The sequence below is a fragment of the Atheta coriaria genome, unplaced genomic scaffold (assembly GCF_025399875.1).
Source record: "Atheta coriaria isolate IRGN ID8LTWV9N9 unplaced genomic scaffold, Caltech_Dcor_3.1 hic_scaffold_9_pilon, whole genome shotgun sequence".
Taxonomy (NCBI): domain Eukaryota; kingdom Metazoa; phylum Arthropoda; class Insecta; order Coleoptera; family Staphylinidae; genus Dalotia; species Dalotia coriaria.
Genome location: NW_027045451.1, coordinates 632,521 through 655,063, shown reverse-complemented (window position 1 = coordinate 655,063; position 22,543 = coordinate 632,521). Strand labels below are relative to the sequence as shown.

The window sequence follows — 22,543 nt, the reverse complement described above, 5'->3', positions numbered from 1 at the left end:
ATGCGAAAGTTCTGATGTTTGTTACACTTTCACGCAAAAACTACATAACAGATCATCATGAAAATTTGTACACATATTCTTAGTGGTCCCCGAATGGTTATAGGCTACTTTTTATTTAATAAAAAAAATTATTTTTTAAATAAAATAAAGAAATTGTTTAGCCTATAATACCTCTGCATCTGGCTATTTGACTACTTTAACGCCATCTAGCATTCCAGCAATGAAGCTCAAACCTAAGTACTATAGTACCATCACACTGTATTTTCACACTGTATTACCGACAGCTACGTCAACATCAAATCCAATTGACTACACTATGGAGACTGTACACTATACTTCCATAGACTATACTTTCAGCCATTTTAAACTTCCAGCCATTCTACTTCATTGTTACTTCTTCCACGACTACAGACGCGTACGGAAGCAACTTCATTGTTTTAGATATTCGCGAACGAAGCCGCTAGTATGTGAATAAATCTGAGCGACGCGGAATTCATATATTATTTAGACTTTAGGAAATATTTACCGGCATTTTTTCAAGAGTAATTGAGTTAATAACCAGTTTACAAAAGATTAAACGGTTGCCTAACAGCGTAAAATTTCAATATTTGTTTTTTTGTTCCTCGATGTATAGACATGTTATATATGGAAATTGGGTAGTCTAACTTGGCAAAGACAACATTTTTTTGCGCAGACACATTATACAAACATGGCGAATGCCAAGAAGCTGCACCCTCATAATAAAAACAGCTATTAAATGCATCTACGACATGTTTATGATAGAAATAGTCAATCGTGACTCTTGGGAATTTTAATTTCGATTTTTAATTGTAAATGTTTGCAAATTTTCCCGCCGACAAAGTTTGCACATCATTTCCGTTCTCCTCAATGACAATCATGACAATGAAAAATGATTTCGTCTGTTGTCTGTTTCGTCTGCTAAATATCTCATATGTGGTTCACGACAAAAACTTTTCACACCAAGTGTTTACAAAATATCTATTTTTATCAATTAAAAATCTTGGGAATCAATATAATGAAAAATAAATAAATTGTTAGGAAAAAATTTATGAAAAACTAAAAAATTATTGATTTTTTAAGTGTAATAATTAATAAAAGGGCAATATGCACACTTTACACCCTGATTTTATGCGAGTGCGGTGTTAGACTGGAGACAAATTGCGATTTGAATAGAAAACGGATCCGCCATGTTCGGTATACGCGTTTGTATTTTGTGTTTGTCGAGAAAACCGTATGCAAATCCTGCGCCATTCACTGCGGACAGATCACACAGAAGTTTACTCAACATGTGCATCAAACACGTCAACGCTGCAACAATTCGGATGAAATGCATCACGGGGTGTGTCATTTTCCAAAAATTTATTTGCACCAAGAAACAATCAAATTACACATCAGAAATTATATCAGAAGCAATTAAATTGAAAAATACCGGTATTTGAAAACAAAAAAATACCGGTATTCATACCGGTATTTTCATTTTATGATATTAATTTGCATATTTTTTAAAAATTTTGATTTTAAAATTAAAAATATCGATAATTCCAAAATAAAAATACCGGTATACCGGTATTTCCCACAAAATTTGCTGTTTCTCAGCCCTATTATAAAAAAAAAACAAGTTTTTATTAAGCGCAATTTAATTGAAAAATACCGGTATACCGGTATTGATACCGGTATTTTCATTTTCTTATATTATTTTTCGTATTTCTTAAAATTTTTAATTTGAAAAATGATAATATTGATAATTCCAAAATAATAATACCGGTATACCGGTATTTCCCACCACATTTGCTGTTTCTCAGCCATATTATAAAAAACAAGTTTTTATTAAACGCGTTTAAAATGATTAAGTTATAATTAACACAACAGATAAATTTCTAAGATGGTAAAGTTTTCATTTATTCATTTAAATTATCGCGATGTCGGATCTCGGCGCAGTCAAAGCAGGAATCTCTTGTAACGGATATATAGGTATGTAAAAGGTACCAGTTGCCCATGCAGAACACGATTGCTTCTTGCCTTACATTCCAATTCCATTTGTTTCGATTATTTATGCGCTTCTTGTTACGCTACAGATAAATCAATTTCTAATCGCCATTGCATTCAGAATAAACATAAATTACATTTATTACACATACATTTACTATTTTCCGAATTACTCGCAAGATAAACGCAATATTTAAAATATCTCTTCAATTGTGATTGTAATTGATCAGTGTACCAAATTTGGTGGTGATTGGTCGAGTAGGTCGCGAGTAACACGCAAAAATATACTAAATCGACGTGATAAGCATCGAATGCGCAATGATTTTCGGTGCGTAGGTATTCGCAGCGCGTAATTTATGTGGCGCTTGCTGGTTTCACCTCTACACCGGCGAAATCCTCACGATTCGCCGATGAATTGCCGCATATAACATAATTCACTACATCGGTACACACTGTACGCATACAATCGCATTCGTCGGTAGTAATAAATCGAGGAAAAAAAGGTGTTAACGATGGCGCACATTTCAATACGCGAGCGCGAACAACTGTTCGATATTTATACGTTTTATATGCGAACACCATATGGATGCCAAGGATATAGCATGCACCGGAGTACGTACGCTCCAGATGCCGTGTGTATCCTTTGTGCAGGCATGCGAAAAGCTTGTCTGGTACCCGACCAGATACACGCTGCTGGAAACACGCAATTTTGTGGTTGGATATTTCAATTATTCCAAATATTTTTGTATTATTAAATTTTGGGTTTTGTTATTGGGGGATGTGAGAAACCGGTATCAATATCGGTATACCGGTATTTTTTATTTTTGAATTATCGGTATTTTTACCTTTGAAAATTAAAAAAATTAAAAATACCGGTATTGATACCGGTATACCGGTATTTTTGATTTAAAAAACCGGTATTTTTCGATATTCAAATTCCAAAGTTTAAAATTTTAATTTTTTATAAATACCGGTATTTTTTATTTTTGAATTATCGGTATTTTACCTTAGAAAATTAAAAAATTAAAAAATACCGGTATCAATACCGGTATACCGGTATTTTTGATTAAAAAACCGGTATTTTTCGACATTCAAAATTTTATTTTTTTATAAATACCGGTATTTTTTTACCGGTATCATCCATAAAATACCGGTATTCAGCTCAAAATTCATGTTTTACACGCAAATACTGGTATAATTTGTAACAAAACGCCACATCAGAAATATTCTCTGTTTGGCTGACAATAAAAGGAGCATCATCAATTTTGTGTTGCACACGCCGACAAGAAGTGCGGTGACGTCAAGTCGGAGAAGATGTGCGCTGCGTCGGGTTGTCGTGTAACCGCAATAGACTTGTCCGCCGCCCGTTTTTATCTTGACTTTTTATTGTTGAGACACTCAACGAGTTTACAAAGGGTGTTGTACAAGGACGTTCTGTTTATCGCGGCGCGGGCGAACCCTATCGGGTGTGTGACTTCACGCCTCCTCGTGAATAGTTTCGAGAATTTTACGGCGTTATCTTAATTTATTATTTAATTACGCTGTTTTTTATCACTCGGTATTTATACTGTCAATTAATTGAACTCGGACTTTCTTTTCGTAATTAGAAATATGATTCGTGGGAATTGATAAGGAAAGGATATTAATTTTTCAAAAAGTAATAATTTGTTTGCATTATGAACAAATATTGTTTGGTTGAAGATATTTTGCAGTAATTGTTGGTTTAGTTGATAAAATATTAAATTTTTGTTTGAAATTTTTGAATTTCGCGCTGAAAACGTTAAGGTTATGTGCAGAAAATGGCAACATTGGTTGTAGATGTGACGTCAGTGCTGTGTGTTCGCTCTGATTGGTTATCTGTCAATTTTAACGGTTTTCGTCTTTTTTATTGAAATAATCATCAAATTTGCTTCAAATAAAGTAAAAACGCGTGTTTTGCATTCTATAACTCAAATCCTTTAAAATAAATACATAATTTAAGTGATTTTAAGTAAAAAAACTTTGATTTTGCATACATTTTCTTACATTTTTCAATATTTTGCGTCTGCAACCCACCATACACGAAACACACGCTCTTAAAATCTACGCAAATGCGGTTGTTGATTTTGAGTCTTCCGTTCGTATCATAATGATTTATCCCGCCGCAGCAGCAATGCAGGCCCGATGACAAGAGAGCATGGCCCTCGCGCGTTCGGTGTGTGTCCGCACCAAAAACCGAAACTCTGCCGCGTGTGCCCGCCGTGGCGCTTGCCGGCTGGCGCTCACTCGTTCGTCCGGCACGTCGACGTTCAGTTCGTTCGTTGTTCAGTTCGCTCGGTTCGCGAGTAGCAACGCGTGTGCTGCGCGAGAGATCTCAACCCTTGTGGTGCGGCTGCACGACCCGCAGCGTCGCAACGACCGTCGTCGCGAACGCAACACTCGCGGATTTTTCGCGTCGCGTCGCCGCCACCGCCGCCGCCGGCTAGTCGCCGGGCATAAAATTAATAAAACACGTTTAGTGCGTTACCTATACTCATCAATATCACAATATCACAACCGTAAAACGGACACGTGTGCTTAAATCTACAAAAATCGCGTAAACAACATTCCATTGGATTGATAACAACATCTCAAACATCTAGCAGGTAAAAATATTCAATGTTTGTAAATATAAATTTAAAAAGATTTAAAAATCATGCGAAATTTTAAGAAATTAAATAATTTTTTAATTTACAACAAAATTTTTGTTTATTTTTCATAATTTTTTAGCTTTCTAATTGTTTAAATTGTACTTAATGTATGTTAATGCATTCGTGCTTGTGCGTGCGGTGCGCGGTGCAAATAACGCACGTGGGTTGTTAAGAATCTTTGTTTTTTCTCGCCATTACCACGACACTCGATCCGTTTAGTTACTCTGCGCTAACCTGACGCACGCAAATTGCACCGGCGCCTTGTCGCTGTAATAAAATCATCGTTTATTGAAGCGTTCCTCACTGACCACTGCAATAGGTGCGATGGCAATTTATGACTGACGACTATTTAAGTTGATTTGTTGACCGCTGTACGCGAGTAGTACCTATGCGAGACGACTAACGACCCAACACGTAGGTACGTGAATCGTTATTGGATCATCTCGCAGGAGAGTAGACAGTAGTTGGGCGACCCGCAATGCATGCGCCTGTAAATTGGACTTAAATTGACGCGTAAGTCAATGCGCGCGCGGCCTGCATCTATGCATGCGTACATTTGTTATAAATGGGAAAATTATAGGTTGGCATTTGAGGTATAAATCTAGCGAGATGTCGCATGGGATGATTATTCGCGGAGTAATTTTAACATCGTTTACCATATTAAGGAAAGGCGCCGTTTATTTTTCTATCGCCGATGGCGCATCGCGCAGGCGCAGTTTGAGAAATTCGTGGAATGTGGTTTAATCATTATATTTCTATTTCTATGACAGTTTCATATAAAATTTTATGAAAAAACATAAAAAAATGATTTTTTTCTTTAAAAAAAACTCTGGAAAACATTTATTTTGTTGATTAAATAAAAATCGTGTTGATAGGGTTGCGGTTTCTGTCAAAAAATATCAATGTTAGGTATGCAACCCACAATACACAATTTTTGAGTGTATCCCTTTTGAAACACGCTCTTAATCACATTTTGTGATTTTATTTAACTTCAAACGAATAAAAATAACTTTTTATAATTGAAACGTGATTGTGACATGTCCTGTTACATAAAAGATTAATTTGTCTTTTTTTAAAAACTTTTTAACTTTACACGCGTGTAAAATACAAAAACATTTTTCTTAAAATAAAATTTCTAGTTAATATCGTACTCAATTACAATCCTGATTTGAATTCTAATCTGGAAATAGAAGATTTCATCATGACGTTGAGGGAGTTGTAGATTATTATCGAACCGGGGCGCAAAGGGGTACAAGCGAGAAGAAATGACATCCTGCGCGCCACGTCTTCCAACATTATGCTTTCCGGGCATCAGATGTGTTTAATATTACTTCTGCTATGCAAATATCTTGAATGATCCTGTACTAAAGCACACCTTTGCCGAGGGTTGCGCCATTCTCATTTGCGTATGGAAAACGCCGCTTGTAATATCACGGTAATTATTTGTCAGCAGAAATTTGGTTAAATTTCGATGAAAAATGAAATATTATTGAGTATGCGAGTTTATATCCAAGAAAATGATATGATAGGATATATTTTGAGGCGGTTAAAGTGTTAAACTCTTCAAAAAGTTTTTATTTTGTTGATGAAAAATAATTATATAGATGGCGGTACTTGTTTCTGTCCCTAAAATGGCCAATTGTTAGGTAGGCAACCCATAATACAAATTAATTGATTTTGCAAGCAGAAATTTGCTTAAATTTGGTTAAAAAACGTAATAATTTTAAGTATGGGAGAAGATATTGAAGAAAATGATATGATATGATATGATTTTAAGGCGGTTTGAGTGTTAAACTCTTAAAAAGTTGAATTTTGTTGATGAAAAACTAATTATCTAGATGGGGTTACTTGGAGCTGCAATAAAATGTCAAAACTTACGTAGGCAACCCAAAATACACATTATTTGATTTTACAAGCAGAAATTTGCTTAAATTGGGTTAAAAAACGTAATAATATTAAATATAAGAGTACATATCGAATAAAATATGATTTACGAGATGTTTTTCTATGACATGTACTGAGTAAACGTGAAAATGTCTCACTTGAAGGCGGCTCAAGTGTTCTACCATCGTAAATTATAAATTTTCCCCACGCAGAGGCGTATGAAATGTTACACATTTCAATATACTGATGGACATATTTCTTGCGAGATACCCCACAACCCTCTACATTTAGTATTTACGTCAGGTTTCCAAGCGGAAAACAAGCAGCGATCACATTCGAAATAATTGCGCCGCTTTTCAGCTACTTGCGCGAGAAATCGATGCGCGCTAATAGCGTGTGCACACTTTTCGCACGCCGTTTCGGAAAAAATGCGCACTATAAAAAACGAAAAGTTGGCGCGGCGTGCACAATTTGCTCTTCTCGGCCATAAAAGCAATGTGTGTGCATGCTGCTGCTGCTGGCGCCTATTCGTCGATGCGCCAAGACATCTCTCGACCGAGTTTCTGATGCCACGGATGCTGGTGTTGGTGTTGGTTGCTCTTGCTCGGTTTGTTTACCTAGCCGCGCGGGCGCTGGCTGGGTTCTATTCCATTGCTACTTTATGCAAATACACCCTAATGATAATCATACCCTTGCACACACACCCACACACGCGCGCCCAATTTATACCCGCACTTCGAGGTGGAGTACACACCGGAATACACTCGAGTGTGATAATTGCCAGTTAGCTTTATAATATTACTTATTGTTATTGTTATGTAGGGTTTCGAAACTGTAACGAGACTTGGCAATACGGAGTTGGGTAGGAATGTATTCAATTTGCAATATTTTTACTTCTAAAATTTTACATTTTTTAAAATATCTTCGAAAATATTAACAGCACATATACGCTAGTAAAGTATCTACCTTAGCGCCGCCTCGTGGCTTATTTCTTAAATAGTGAGATCTGAAACCTTGAGTACCATATGTTATATATATACTAGTTAACCGGGCAAACGTTGTTTTGTCATATAAATTATTTCTAGTTTCTAGATAAATTTTAGTGTAGACAAAGAGTAACTTACTTATTATAAGTGTGTAAGTATGTAAAACTTGATTAACTGAACTAATAGTGCCAAATACACTTAAAATTATAATGTGGTATTAAAAAATACATACAACTCTAAATATTTACTTTTTTATCACCAACCCCTATATTTTTAAAGCCATTTTGGTAATTTAATTTTTTTTCATCCCGCTCGAAGGAATGAGACTGAAGCCGGTCTTCTTTTTCACTCACACAATAAGACTTCTGTCACACCCTACACAGTTTTCGGCCATCATTATGGTATACGTATCAAGTGTAGTAAGTAACGTTTACAGTGGTTAACAACACTTTTGCGATTCATTTTTATATTATAGATTACTATTTTATTCATAATAATAAAATTATTCATTTTAAGTGTATTTGGCACAATTAGTTCAGTTAATTAAATTTTTCATACTGACACACTTATAATAAGTAAGTTACTCTTTGTCTACACTAAAATTTATCTAGAAACTAGAAATAATTTATATGGCAAAACAACGTTTGCCCGGTTAACTAGTATATATATAACATATGGTACTCAAGGTTTCAGATCTCACTATTTAAGAAATAAGGCACGAGGCGGCGCTAAGGTAGATACTTTACTAGCGTATTTGGGAAAAACATTAGCATCTTAAGAATTTAATTCTTAATCTTTTCTATAGGGTAGTTTAAAAAAATTAAATTGTTTTGAATTTTAATGCAAAAAACAAAAATTTTCAGAGCTATTCAAAAAGCGCGTGTTCGGCAACACATTGTACACCTAACTAAGCACAATAAATGTCAAAATTTGTTTATTTAAAAAAAAAACAATTATTTTAATAAAAAATAACAAATGCGGGTTTTCAACCCCAACACTTCCAATAATTATCAAATAAACACATTATTCTAGTAATATTAATCAATAAATCACTAACCAATAATTATCTAAGGGTTGAAACCCTCATATTAAAAATAATAACCAGCATATATCTTAATTATAAGATCTATGATTTTCCATGATTAAGAAACATTGTTTTCGAAGTTGTTGTTAGTGCTCACATTGTGATTCTAGCTGATGGTAGCGTAACAGTAAGACATTTTCATGTTCACATTGTTCCTCTACGCATACACACCACACAAGGCACACAACAGTGTTGTTTTTCCACGATTTTCATGCTTCGACTCGCGAATGTACGGGGCAGCTGCGCGTGTTAGCGTTTCGGTGATTAGTCTCGAACAGGGAATTTTAATTACTGGCCTGTCAGCGCCAGTGGTGGAAATCGTACACACCGCGCGCGCTTTCACACTGCACCCACTTACATAGCGGAATTATGAGAATACATTCATCCGTAGCATAAAGCAAACGTAAATAATAAATTAAAACCGAAATAAGAACCCGAAACACAAAAAAAAACACAACAGAACTGAACAGATTTTTGTCCATTAGAAACGAAAAGCTTATTTCATTGAGAACTTTAACATTAGTTTCTCATTTTCGCGGTCGATAAGCAGTACAGGCACTAATGCGCCAACATGAAGAAAAAAACCCGGCTGAAAACGTGCTGTACTGTTGCGGCAAATGGGGAAAAATTGCCGCTGCTACTTCCAGGCACGTTTTCATTTAAATTACCTACCTACAACTCGACAAAAGTATAAAATATCAATACAAATATGAAAAAATGAAATAATTTTATATTCATATTCATATTAACAAAAAATTCATTGTTATTCACCGAAATGATATTCATTGTTATGTAAGAATTTGTCATATACCCTTGCTCACACAAACACCACAACCACCCGTGGCGACGATGATGAATTATCAAAACCAGAGGGTTTCTCGCAATGCGTGATGTTTTTTTTTACCTGCGATCAAGAAGCGAATAAAGTAATTGAGTTGCACAAAAGGCCGCGACCACCCAACACACACCTGAACGCACATTGTGATGTGAATTATACGCTTTGGAACGTGTAGCACACACTTACCACGGTTTGATGATGGGGGAAAGGCTTCATCGGAGCAATTGACGGCCGAGAGTGAGTGTACACGTGCGTAACAGCCGTGTATAATTACATATCATTAAAATCAATTAAATTCAAAGAAGTTAATTAGTGTAGGTACCAAAGTGGAATTTATTTATGAATAGGTCAAATGTCTTTAGGGCATGCGACATGTTATTAAATTTATTAAGATGTTGTTTTGATGTTACTCCAGACAAAAGTAAAAAAAAAAATGGTTTTTGGGTTAAATTTTGAAAAAATTGATTTTTTTGAAAATAAGTGAATAGATATTATTGGGAATTTGATTCTTAAGAAGTTAGTGTTTTTTCAATTATGTGCGTTTAATATTTTCGGAGATATTGGACTAAAGTACTTTAGTCACGGGTTTTAGTCACCATTTGCTTATGCTTTTGAAATAAAAATTCAAATACAAAAACTAAACGTTGAAATAAAGTGAAAGTAAAAAATTACATAAACGATGTGATGCTACACGTTGTTAAAGTGCCACTTAGCGCACTTGATATTTAATATATATTTTTGTGAATAGATATGATTGGGAATTTGATTCTTAAGAAGTTAGTGTTTTTCTGAATTATGTGCGTTTAATATTTTCGGAGATATTGGACTAAAGTACTTTAGTCACGGGTTGGAGCTTGCACCAGCGCATTTGCTTACGATTTTGAAATAAAAAGTTCAAATGAAAACACTAAACGTAGAAATAAAGTGAAAGTAAAAATACGTAAGCATCACATCGTTAAACGTTGTTAAAGTGACACTTAGCGCACTTGCTATTTAATATACATTTTTTTAATCAATTATAGACAAAAATTTATTTAGTTTTATTTTTTTAGTCACAATTCCAATGTTCAAAGTGTCGTAAGTCGTAACTCTTTATTATTATTATTTTAAAAGAAGCAATTTGGTATTTAAATTACAATCGGGCGAAAGTTTCGCGTCTCGACGATGCAAAGTTAAAAACAACCATGTCTCCACGCCGCGTGACGACTCCGCGCGCGCCCCGGAAAGAACTTCCCCACTGAGGGGATGGATGTAAGTGAGTTCTGGACCCTCAAAAGGATTCGTAATAGTAATGGCGCACGAGCAGGCGGATTGTGTAAAACGCGGCGCGCAACTTGAAATAACTTTTCAACGTTTCAACAAGCGTTTAACAAGATAATGAGATTAGAATTTACATACTAGACTTTTACCTGCGTCGAAAGATTTCCAAAGTGAATACAAGTGAATACACAATTTCGGTAACACATTGCATTGAAATGATGAGTGTATAAATAGAATTTGACACTTTATTAATGTTTCACTTGGGCGTGATAAACGATCCCACTCATCTGATGTGTTTATTATTTTAGGTTATTAATTAAATCCGGAGCGTATTGCGTGCGTGCGCGCGCGGGCAAATCATCTTCGTTTCTTCGTTTTGTTTGTTTTCGCAAAGCCGGAGATGAATAATTGGTCGTGTACGTGATTTCCTATCTAAGTTCTAAGCGATCAACTTAATTGAGAGCGTTTTGTTTGTTTTCATTTCGCGATACACTTTGTATATGTTTAGTAATATATTTGCACGCAACACTGCAGTAAAACGCGATGCAGGCGAGTTTTTTTTTAAGAAAAATCTAGTTGAATAATATTGTAGAATTTTTGGTGCAATAAAAACAATTTTCACATTTTGCGCGCAACGAAATCGATAACACATAATCACCACATTTGCTGCGATTGCAGACATGATTTATTGCTGTTTGTACAAATACAGATACTGTTTGTGTACAAAAAAGATGCTGAAGTACCGATAAAATAAAATCAGTTCAATAAATTCCGCTAGAGGGCGTTGTGTGGTGTAAAACACTAAAAAATGATTTTCGTTTTATATTGTCGTGTTGCTATTGTGTGTAATAATAATATGATTTTATCTCGATTTATATTTACAAGAAATATGACTGTTTCACGTGCGGCATGCTCACTACGCGATAGTTTTCTACGTGCGCAATGCGCATGCGCCGCGAATGTCTTTATTGAAAGCTTTCTGATAAGAAAAAAAAAACCCAACGAGCTATTTCGACATTTATGAGCGTATTTGTGTGACGGGGACGGGGATGAGACCCAATCGAAAAGGGTAAGTTTTCTTCAGTTTTCTTCACTCGCGTGCGCCTGCGAGAAAATCGATCAAAATTTTCGAATAACGAATAACGAGCAGCGAATAAGGAAATTAAAGTTTGCGCCCGAGGGGTGTTTTAGCACTGTGCGCGTTTCTTCAACAATACTCGGCGCGCATAACTCATACAATTCACGTCGACGACTCGTCTCTCGTTGCTCAGGACTGCCAGATTGAGTTGATGTGCGCGCTCGCGCTGCTTTTTATCACTCGGAATGATCTAGAAGTTTGCTATTAACTTGTTTTGGCAGTGGCGAAACTGGCGCTAAGCACGACGCCCTACTTCACGCGATATGCTTGTTACAATTGTCTCGCAATATTATCACAAAAAATCGGAGAAAATTTATTCGGCGCGCGGATTTGAGTAATTAGGCGTTGTTTTGAGAGCTGAACAAGATAAATATGCGATCCAATTAGGGTCGTGTCGTGTCGTTGTGTGGGCGCGATGTATTTGGGAGATCTGAGCATGCCGCCACTTAACAAAACCAACAACATGCAATTGTCGCTAATCGCCAGCCGGATGCTTTGATTTCGCCTCCAAAACAAATCAATCTACAACTCTGGCTCTCTGTTTTTTTTTCGGTTTTAAATATTCAGTTGGATTTATTTTGTTTTCTTGTGGATAACTAATTGGTACGCAATTATTATTGATGAAACATGCATAATATTGTTAATTTATCGCTGACATCGCAGCGTTTCGCATGGTATCACGTTTCATATATAAACTGTGTTCGTTAATTAATTGCGGGCAATTTTTGCAGGAGGAATGCAGAGCCACGACTAGTTGCAGCGCAGGTCGCAGTCACTTAAACGTAAGTTATGACACCTTATATCCTTCAAGCTCTCGTTTTCATTTTTAATTCGGTGCGTCGCTTCGCATATTCATGATATTTAAATGATTTACATGTCTTCGCGGCGGTTTCAACGTGTTACGGCACTTAATGGATATGCCCGAAAGCACAATGCGGAATTAATTAATTCGCACATTAGCGGCGACACTCAAAAACGTTTATTTTTCATTTAATTTATGTTGAAATTGTTGTTTTACAAAAATAGAATGTATATGAGTTGGCAGTGGTAGGCAACACATTATACACTCAATGTTGCACAATTGAGGTTATGATGTTGTAGTATGCTTTGTTTTGATTGGCAGTTTATAAATTTCGTCGTTTTTTGCGTGAAACAATTTCTCATGTACAAATTAGTTTAACCACGGCATATTTTCTGAATACTTAGCTGATTTCCGCGTGAAAAATGAACTTTCGTATACGTCTCCGGTAACAGATACTTTAAAGAGCTTACTCCGTGATTTATTAAAGACATTAAAGGCTTTACTTGTTAGGCTGCGTGGCGTAGCGATTCTGATTCGATTTTTTTATTATTTCCTGCAAATTCTATTAACTCATCAAAGCAAAGCGAAAGAAAATCAAAGAAGAGTTTGGTTGGAATTGCGTGTGTGGCTGCACGCAACGAAAGTAGGAGATATGGTCGCGCTTGCGGTTGGAATAAAAGTGAAGCGATATGTTTTCAAGATGATGAATGTATCCAATATGTTGGGGCTGGAATCCACCATCCACCACCCTGCGATATGAAAATCGCTCCATCGTTTTGAGCGCCGCTGAAATACGATACACGACTGCATACATCATCCGGCAATCTGCGCGCATGGTTGCCTACTTTGTGGGTGCCTAAAAAAACGCGTTACTTATGCACTACAACACTAGCGACGACATCTATGGCAAAATGCGATAACAGTACTTACTACATTATTCACTAAAGATTTATTGGCGTGAAACAATGAAAAATATGTGATAATTTGTTTAAATCAAAGAAATTTAATGAGAAAATGAAAGTTTTGATGTCATACGACACTAGCAACACAAGAAAAACGTGTATTATCGGTTGCATACTTTAAAAAAATCAGTGGCGTAGTAAGTTGACACTAGAACTTCAAAGAAACATGAATATCTAGGAAATTAACGTTAGAAATAAAGAAATTTCGCGTTAATTGGTTAATATTAAATAAATTAAATGACGAATTGAAAGTTTTGATGTCATACGACACTTTCAACACAAGAAAAACGTGTATTATTGGTTGCATAGCTTAAAAAATCAGTGGCGTAGCAAGTTGACACTAAAATTTCATTAAAACATGAATATCTAGGATATTAACGTTAAAAACAAAGAAAAATCCGCGATAATTGGTTAATATTAAATAAATTAAATGACGAAATGAAAGTTTTGATGTCATTTGACACTAGCAACACAAGAAAAACGTATATTTTTGGTTGCATACCTTAAAAATCAGTGGCGTAGCAAGTTGACACTAAAACTTCATTAAAACATGAATATCTAGGAAATTAACGTTAGAAACAAAGAAAAATCCGCGATAATTTGTAAAAATCAAATAAAACCTTGCTCTAGTAACCTATAAATAAGCGGCAGTAAATTATTAGCTCCCCTTTGACGAAATGAAAATCGCTCGGCGTCCGCGCGTCGCAAAAAAGACCGGCGTCAGTAAGTCAGCGATTGTAATGCAAAGCGGTCACGGGCTGTCATCGGCGCGCTGGATTTTCGGTGTACAATGCAGGCGCGCGATGAAATGAGTCGGGCTCATCTGGCTCATCTGCGCGACGGCCGGTAATTGGATTCGACGCGAGGTCGGAATAATATTATCACTGCCATTAAGGGAGAGCTCGAAATTTTCGGTGGCAAAAAAATTGAAATCGTCTAATCCGATTTGTGCGCGTTGCGTAAAAGTTTAATCCCGAAAAATCTCAAACAAATGGATACATTTATCTAACGCCCCTCACGAAAATGAAAACAAGGTAAAATATTTTTTGGCATTTTGTAATCATTAGTTAATTTCAACGGACATTTCAATTAAACATTCCTAAATGGACGCACTCATTAATGAAATGTTTGATAAATGTAAATCCGAAGCGAATAATTAAGCGATTTAGAAGATCTCGACGATGTCGACGCGTCATCAAGTTTTCTTATTATCCTGCTGAGAGTGCTTTCGTTTCCGAAAAAGCTTCTCGCTCTCTCGTGGCTTGTGTCTTGCGTTGTGTATCTGCGTCTTCATCTCTCGGCTGTACAACACGCTACTAATGTATCTGTTTAGTTGTGGGGCTTGATTGACGGTCGGCAAAGAAACAAGGAACACCTTTATTATCAACGCGCGGAACTTGCATTAAACGCTGGGCGCTGTGTTAATGTAAATAGATTTCGTCTGCTCTGAAATGTCTTAATGTAAATTTAATGCGTTTTTGGTTTTGTTTTTTAAGCGGGTAATTGATAATGATAAGGCTAATTTGTTTTCGGATTGTGTAAATATAATAAAATGTAGTTTTTTTCAACCGCGTGTGTGTGGATGTGGATGAGGAATTTTTAACAATTAAAGGTTCGTAGCCTACGGCAATAGGTTTTTTGGGAAATATGGTAATTAAATTTCAGTTTGTGTGGTCTAGTTTTAATCTAGATTTAAGAAAAAAACGAGTTTTTGTTTTAAAATTTAAAATTTTTGTTTTTTGTGTGATTTGTTTAAGTAAAAATTGCGATAACTTGGAAATAATAAAAGATAATAATGATTTTTCTTTTTCTAAAGATAGATTTTGGTTAATATTATAATATATCAAAACTTCAAATGTTTAACTTGTGTAGTTTAGTTAAAAAACGAGTTTGAAATTTTGAAAAATTTTACTTTTTTGCATTTTTTTTTCAAACAAAAATTGCGATAACTTGGAAATGATAAGAGATAATAATGATTTTTTAGTTTCTAAAGATAGATTTTGGTTAAAACTATAATATATCAAAACTTCAAATGTTTAACTTGTGTAGTTTAGTTAAAAAACGAGTTTGAAATTTTGAAAAATTTTACTTTTTTACATTTTATTTCCAAACAAAAGTTGCGATAACTTAAAAACTATAAAAGATAATAAAATAATTTCAACTCCTAAAGATAGATCCCTGAAAAAACTATAAACTATCAAAAATTTAAGAGTTTATCTTTTAAATTGTTTAAAATATTGACGAAAATAATAAAAATAATAGCCGTAAATAGCGTTTTAAAAAATTGGTTAACGCCATAGCCATCGACAACAACATTTAATTAAATCCGAGCGTTGGGTATTTTGATTAAAAAATTTCTTAAGTTGTCGCGCCCCCATCCGCGTCTTAAAACTTGCCGCTTTCTTCTCAAAAGTTGAGAGATCGGATCTCCACTCCGCGCGCGCGCCCGTTAACTATAGACTGATCATTTTTTTTATGATGCTCTCTTTTTACGTGTGACGGGCGCATAAAAGAGCGGAATTTCACCATGTCTCATTACACGCTCGCCTCAATACGTTCCGCAAGCGTGCAACCGCCGCCGCCGCTTTGTTTACCATCGACGCAAAGATTCCCCACGAACGCCCCGAGAAGATTCTGACACATTCCTTCCAGTGCATCTCAACGGACACATATTAATTACGCTTTTATGCGTCAATATTGCTAAATTTTAAATTTTTAACATTTAATTCAGAAAAACATGTTTTTGGGGTTTTTAAATAATTTTCTGGTGGTTTGGTTTAATTCGATGTTTACATACTCACTGTTTGTGAGAAATTTGTGAGACAAGCGACGAAGGAAAAGTTTGCGCAAGCTGGGTCGATTGTAAATTCATCACGGTCGGTGTCGCCGACATTTACATAAATAAATAAAGCCGAAATTCAACGTACGTCTAACGAGACGCCTGCACCAACCCATCGTGTTGGTTGCAATTTAGTCTGTCACCAATTAGAGAAATTCTAAAATCAACTTTTGCCGCTCTAGTGCGCTAAAATAACATTCAATCAATTTTAATGCGACGCAATTTATTTCGACAGCGCAAATAAATCAATTGATAATAAATCAAAAGAAATTAAGTGAATTTTTTGATTTAAATTTGATTCTTCGTGTCTTAATATTTACACACGGAATGATTTTTTTGTGTGCGCACGAAGTGAATCGAATGAAAGCTTTTTTTATGATGTCGCGAATAAAAGTGGAGACTTTTGTGCCCACGGTTCATTTAACAAATTTTCTTAACAATTAAAATGGCATATAACGGTAATCCGAATTCATTAAGTTAGCCAATCATGCGCGGATTTAATTCGCGTTTCATTTATAAGTAACTTGCGGGGAAACAAATTGCGCGCCGTGTGCCACGATCGGCAATAAATTACAAGTCAAATGAGCCTATTTAAAAAGCGATAAATAATAAAAGCGGATACACTCGTACTCGTACACTTCTTGCGCAGCGTTTGCTTGAGTTTCCAGTTATAGATGTGTACTTGAGTTGGATTAATGTAGTGGCAATCAAAGGCTTTCATTAATTACAACCGCATTATTAAAAGCTAATCTGTAATTTCATTTTTATTTGTCTTAAAGCTTAAAATTGTTTTCATTTTGTGTAAAAAGTAAGTTTTTATGCTTAACGACACGAGAAAAACGTGTATTTTAGGTTGCATATCTTAAAAAATCAGTGGCGTAGCAAGTGGGCAGTAAAATTTTAGTAAAACTTGAATATCTACAGAAATAATAGTCGTAGAACATCGGGAAAAGTACTAAATTATTAAGAAATTGATTGTTCATCTTTCGGTTTTCAAAATTTTTCAAATTTTTAAGAATTTAATACAAAAAACAGTTTTTTAGTGTTACTACTGATTGAAAATAGTAATATATGAGTAAATATATAGGTGTGATACTTGAAAAATGTATATTTTGGGTTGCATACCTCAAAAATCAGTGGCGTAGCAAGTGAATATTAAAATTTCAGTAAAACTTGAATATCTACGGAAATATTAGTCGTAGAACATCGGGAAAAGTACTAAATTATTAAGAAATTGATTGTTCATGTTTCGGTATTCAAAATTTTTCAAATTTTTAAGCATTTAATACAAAAAACAGTTTTTTAGTGTTACTACTGCTTGAAAATAGTAATATATGAGAAAATATATAGGTGTGACACTTGAAAAATGTATATTTTGGGTTGCATACCCAAAAAATCAGTGGCGTAGCAAGTAGGTAGAAAATTTTCAATAAAACTCGAATATCTCCAAAAATATTAGTCGTACAACACTGAAAAAAACAGTAAATCATTAAGAAATTAATTGCCAATCTTTTACTTATCAAAAATTTCCAAATTTTGAAATATTTACTCCAAAAAACGCACTTTTCGAGTGTAACTATTGTGGCCCCGTAGCACACTCATAATATTCCTATCATCGTCCTTGTTTATCCGCTATTTTCGGTCTGTTTTTAAGTGCTGCGCGTTTGCTATGGACCGGAACCGCCTAATAAATAACGGTGCGCGCTTGTTTGTTGTTTGTTATTTGTTGTGTTGTGCAAAGTTAAACACATACACGCCGTTTACTTTTTGCGCTGTGCACTGTACTTGTCGACTTCTTGCCTGCGCCTCTCCCAACCGGATAAGGGTATGTAAGGGTTGCGGCACGTACCGCCGTAAAAAATATACAAAATAATTTATAATAATAGAATGCGGAAGAATGTCGATGACGAAATCATACGCGCGAGTAGAATATGCACGAATATCTTACATACTTGTGCGCAAAACCACCGGCAATGCAATTTTCTGGCTGAAAAAGTTCAATTCGAATAAATCCAGGTCGTACAAAGTAAAAATTCGAGATTTTCCCGTGCAGAAAATATATTATTTCTTTGTATAACATAGAAACCTGTAAAATCTTAGTGTTGGACGACGACTCGAGAGGAAAACATGGTATTTTGTCACTAAGTATGATTTGTAGGGAATTATCAATTAGATTTAAGCGCACAGTTGTTGCCACTGTCATATTTATTCACGTCTATGCGGTAAGCACGAGAATAACAATAGAAAACGTAATAAGAAACGCCAGGCGAAGGCGAGAACAGCATTTATATTTATCGAAAATGATAATCAACACCAAACTACGTGTACACTAAGGTGTGTCTCGTGTCGCCGGGAATTAAAAACGAATAAAACATACATTTTATTTTTATTGCACGTGATTCTTGTAATTGTTGTTGATCGAATCACCATCATATCTCTCTCTCAGCTCATAGAATGCCGCAGTGCATTACAAGAGGAATAAATTCAACGCCACAAGGGCTGCAACTGTTAGCGGTGGTCGTTGGCGCATACGCGCGTGTATATGTACTGTATGTGTATGCTAACGTTAACGAACCTTGTGTGTCAGCGCAGTAAATTACCCGAAACGGACAATCCACCGCCGACACCACGCACACACTGCTGCAGAACATGTACCGCATATAGTGTGAAGGTGTGAGAATGTCGCTACAACACAATTAACCACGAGTCCGTTTTAAATTTTCGAATTACGCCTGCGATACTCGTTGGTAATTTTCATTGCGTTTATTAAAAGTTTTAAATTTTTTTTGTGTGTTTGAAAGTAGTTACTTAAAAATTTGTATTTTGGGTTGCATAGTTAATAATCAGTGGCGTAGCAAGTCAATAATATTAAAATATCGTAGGAATATTTCATGTAATTTGATTTTTGTTGTTATGAAAAATTGTTTGTTTGTAAGTTTGGCAGGAAAGTAATTTTCATGTTGACTTGCAGTGCGTGCGGTAGAAAACGGTAGGTGGTGCTTATAGCCATGTTGCGGTCGTGCGTGCTTAGCGCATTCGATGCCAAGAGCATCAATTTACTGGCCGTGCGATAATAATCTGATTATGATACGGATTAACATACCGACTTACGATATACGTGCGAATGGATGTAATAAGCACGTTCACGATTTACAACACATGCCTGTGTGCTTAGACCAAATGCATTCGATTTGACGTATAAATCAGCTTCTTTTCCAATATACCAACCAGATGCACTGATTACGAACGTAATGGAAAGTAAACTATTGATTTTGGATACAATCTTAACCATTAAATTTGAATAAATTCAACATTCCTGACAGGATATTTAAGTTTAAAGTTAAATCTTACTTAAATATAAAATTATACAAAAATCATCAACAAAAAATAACAAATATTGAGATTTTACGTGGATTGACATCTGTTTAATCTTTTGTAAATTGGTATAAACTCAATTATTTTAGTAAGAATGCCGGTAAATATTTCCTGAAGTTTAAATATGAATTTTGCGTCGCGATACTGTAACACTACGTTATACTAAGTTTTATTCACTAGTGAATTATGTGCTGCTTCTTTTTTATGTCGCCTAATCAACATTTTCGTTCGCGCGTCTTTTCATCACCAACACCATCCGCGTAATAATAACGAAAAAGCACACACAGGCGAAAAGAATTTTTAATTCTGTGCGACTTCTCGCAGCTTCTGCAGCGTATTTTTTGTATTCTTTTCATGAGCAGCCAGGCTTGGGGCTGATTTCCTCTTCCTTTCTCTGCAAGACGCAGTATAATTAAAGCGTCGCGTTTTGCATATTTACACATCTACATCGCAGCGGCGCGCGGTGTGGAATCGAAGTTTTCGCCGTTTCGAAGATAATTATGTCCGGTGTGTGCTAAAATGTGCAAAAGTTCATCGCAGCAACCGCACAAATAAATGCTAAGTGCCTTGACACACACTCCGAGTGCATATATTGGAATGTTGAGAAAATAAATACACATTTGTTTCCACGACCTTTTGCGGACTGTAAATTAAAATTAGCTGAAGTTCAAGGGAATGTTATTTGATGAAAAATTAATTTGGATGTAGGTTTATATAAGGAAAACTTGAAAAATGTGTATTTTTGGTTGCATACCTAAAAAATCAGTGGCGCAGTAAGTTTGTACTAAAATTTCAATAAAATCAGAATATCTTCGAAAGTATTAATCATACAACATTGGAAAAAACACGAAATTGTTAAGAAATTAATTGCAAATCTTTTAGTTACAAAAAATATTCTAAATTTTTCATAATTTACTTCAAAAAACAATTTTTAAGTTTTCAATATTTGACTTTCTATGTCAATGGAAATTAACTGAACTTTCTGTGAATATAATTCGATAAAAATTCCGCCTGGAAATAGTTTTCTTCAAGGAAATGTAGTGGATATGATACTAGTTGGGCATAACATTTGTATTCGTATTTTGTTTGTTTGGAAAGTTGCACGAGACGACTATAAGGTGCATTATATTACTGTTGAGAATTGTTTGGACAAGGCAAACGCTCGAGATAAGAGGTTTTTGTCCCCCTGCCCGAATATACACTAAAGGATAGTAGTGCAAGTGTGACTAAGTACCAACTACAATACACCCACCCGAAACACGTGAACTATAATTTCGCTTTGTGCTTTTCCAGCTACTGCTGGCAGCCGCTTTCAAATGAATGCAAAACATAGGGAGACAAGCATGTAAGGAGTTCATAATGTTTTTAATTAACTTACATTCGCAAAACGTAATAATTTTGAGGTTAAATTTCAGAGAAGTAGTATTATTTGATTGGGAATTTAATATTTTATTGTTACTTTCATAGAAAAACGTGTATTTTGGGTTGCATACCTAAAAAAAATCAGTGGCGTAGCAAGTAGGTTGCAAAATTTTAGTAAATTTTGAATATCTAGGGAAATATTAGTCGTACAACATTGGGAAAAGTACTAAATTATTAAGAAATTAATTGCTAAACTTTTGGTAATCAAAAATTTCTAAATTTAAAAAAAATAACTTAAAAAATTAGCAAAAATGTAGCAAATAGATAGTAAAATTTCAATAAAATTTGAATAACTCCGAAAATATTAGTTCTACAACATTGAAATTTTCACTAAATCATTAAGAATTTTATTGTTAATATATAAATATTTATTTTTATTATAGGAAACTACTTTCTTATTATTTCCATAAGTTTTTTTCGCGACTATTGTAAGTAGGTAATTACGAATGAGAATCAAGATGTTCGGTTTGCGTGCCGGATAAAATTTGATTCGTAATGACGATATGCAAACGAAGCATTCGTACTGTCGCTGATAGAAAATTCTATTATGTAGGTCCCGGCGTATAAATTATGCAAGAAGAAGGGCAAGTTCCTCGGTCGTTTCACTCGACGCTAATGAAAACTACCCTGACCGCTACGAGCAGACACCCAGCCAGACCTAGACTTTAGTTTGTTTAGTTATTTTACTTCACAACGAGCATATGCGGAGCGGTTAGGAATTACGTCGAGCCGAGCACACAATTAATGAATTAACTAACACGTATTTTAGATTAGGACTAAGTCAGTGTTAAGTAAATGTTTGCTTTATTAATTGGATTAATTCCAGCTCAATTTATACGCTGTTTCGATATAATATTCTGGTTTCTGATTGCGTATTATAACAAATTATATAGTTTTGGTTAGTATATGAGCTATGGGATGTTGGGAATATGTGAATAACTTGTATTATGGGTTGCATATGTTAAAAAATCAGGGGCGTAGCAAGTAGGTAAGAAAATTTCACTAAAAGTCGAATATCTACGAAAATATTGGTCGTAAAATATCGGGAAAAAAACTAAATTATTAAGAATTTTATTGTTTAATTTCTGTGATTTTAAAATTTTTAATATTTCACGTTTTTAACCTTAAAAAATTATTTTTTGAATATTTTCCGTGTTTTTTGTTAGTTTTACAATAGAAGTTTGCAAATTGCTGCGATTGATTGTCTAGTGAATTGGTAACATGTCGATTTGTTACATATTGCATGTGATGCACGCTGCATTACCACAATTTGCTCC

The 22,543-nt window shown here is 35.0% G+C and overlaps 1 protein-coding gene across 5 annotated transcripts in view; it reads left to right on the top strand.

The window, feature by feature from the left end:
* Nucleotides 1-4,286: 4,286 nt before the first annotated feature.
* nolo (no long nerve cord) overlaps nucleotides 4,287-22,543 on the top strand; it is a 55,177-nt gene continuing 36,920 nt past the window's right edge. For 4 of the 5 annotated variants that reach the window (XM_065311142.1, XM_065311141.1, XM_065311140.1 and 1 more), the window contains exons 1-2: nucleotides 4,287-4,631; nucleotides 12,598-12,648. The gene's annotated coding sequence lies outside the window, so the exon portion shown is untranslated. Of the gene's footprint in view, nucleotides 4,632-12,597; nucleotides 12,649-14,368; nucleotides 14,665-22,543 lie in introns of those variants that run through there. The other variant, XM_065311139.1, reaches the window with a different exon arrangement.